This window comes from Cupressus sempervirens, chromosome 11, assembly GCF_028749045.1.
Source record: "Cupressus sempervirens isolate cs-2001-9-10 chromosome 11, ASM2874904v1, whole genome shotgun sequence".
Lineage (NCBI taxonomy): Eukaryota > Viridiplantae > Streptophyta > Pinopsida > Cupressales > Cupressaceae > Cupressus > Cupressus sempervirens.
The window spans coordinates 524112384-524114395 of record NC_143128.1 but is presented as its reverse complement, the minus strand read 5'-3'; positions in this window follow the sequence as shown (position 1 = coordinate 524114395).

The window sequence follows — 2012 nt, the reverse complement described above, 5'->3', positions numbered from 1 at the left end:
TCATCAAAGGCACACGGCCATGGATGTAACAAAGCATTACATGCCATAAATAAGAATGTTCTAAAATGAAAATCTATAGAGAAGAAAATATGTGATTATAACATCTAAAGAACATATTAGAAACATAAGAAACATAGGGAAGAGGCTACCTTCGTCAAATGATTTCATTAAGAAGAAGATGTGTTGAAATATAGATCAATTTTTGGAATACATAACTTGCATGGCTCCCTTACAAAATTCACCTAAATTAATTACAAAATGTTTGAAGGTGTCTAAGGCTAAATATGTGTGCTTATTCCCTCATGGTGATCTATTGGAATTAGTTAATGAATGCAATTTGTAAAGTTTTGGAGTACCAATTTTTTTGTATGGAAGTTACACCTTTAAAGAGCCCAACATTATAATAGAATCCTGATAGTCTACATAAGTTATCAAATTATAGAGGATGTGGAAGAACTAAATATAGAGTAAAAAATGATTGCACCATAAGGATATGTTTTCTAAATTCTCAATAGATGGGGTCTCATGAAAGGTTAAAGTGATCTAGAAATAAAATTTCTTTCCATGTCCCATTATAATTTGGGGTAGCTAGAATGGTTTTTCTTAAATTACTGATAGTTTGGAATGAGTAAGGGATATTTTGACTAGGAAGTCTTTGGATTATTTGGAAGCATGTGACTGTGGAGGTAAAATTAGGAACTTGCTTAAAGGCCTAAGGAATTTTGTATTATTTTAATTTAGAATTAAAGAACCCACTTGTTATTAGTGTACTTTAGGATCATTTTAGCAAGTTTTCCACCTATTACAAGTGTGGTTTCTGTGCACCATATGATCAACCTATTAAAGTTTTCTACAACCACTAAATTTTTAGAATCCATGGGAGGTGGTTAAACCATGTCACGAATCCCACTAAGGACATTAGGACACTGCCAAAAATGCAAAATTGTGCTATCTAATTTGTCAAAATATAAAATCTATAAAAATTGAATAAGCTTGTTACTATTTTAAAATTTCTTAAGAGATCAATGTATTATGAGGTCAAGTTGTCCTAAATCAACTCCTTTGGTAATTGTAAAGGATTGGTATTATTTACACAATTCCATAACATATCAAAATATATTAGGTTCAAGTTATTCTATATCAATTCCCTTAATTAGACCAAGTGTATTAACATGATAAAGATTGGTAAATAGTAAGAGTATGATTTAGATATTTATTTGGATACAGATTGTTATTCCTTTTTTTACTCTCTAGGATTTTGAATGATAATTAGATATGACTTAATGTCCAAATTAATATTTTATTTAATACAAAAAATTAATGAAAATAATTTACAAATGTGGATTGAATCAGCTCTTAAGGATTTTGAGGAAAGGGTAGAAGTTGCCAATTTAAATTTCAAAGATTAAAATTTTAGTTACAATACATGATCAATTTCACTCATGTGAAACAAAAGAATGGTGTAAGATGGAAAAACTAGGATCTAGGGATCACAAATAATTGTATGAAAATAAGGATTGTTGCGTTATAAAACTATCAATAAGTGTAAAAATGTAGCTAAGGATGGAAATAAGGATTGATGGGTTATAAAGCTATCAATAATTATAAAAATGTACCTAAGGATAAAGAGTGCACAAGGATTCAAACTTTGTGGGAAAAATATACCATGCATATTATCATGTGATCATATTAAGATATTCTTCTAAATAAACATGAAACTAAATGAAAATGAAATAAATATCTAAATTTTCCATTACAATCATATAAATCTTATATTTATAATATCTTCATATCAAATAGTTTTATTGTATTATTTTCTTATAAAACTTAATTTTTAAAAAATAAATCTTCTATTAATTTTGTATTAAATAACTATTTAGTCATAAGAATTGCATCAAAAATATGTTCTATTTATAAAATCAAATACAGGGTGTTCTCCTTTAGGATTTTCTTTAGATTTATCAAATTTGGTATCAATCAATTAAAACCAACTCAAATTTAAATAAAACTAG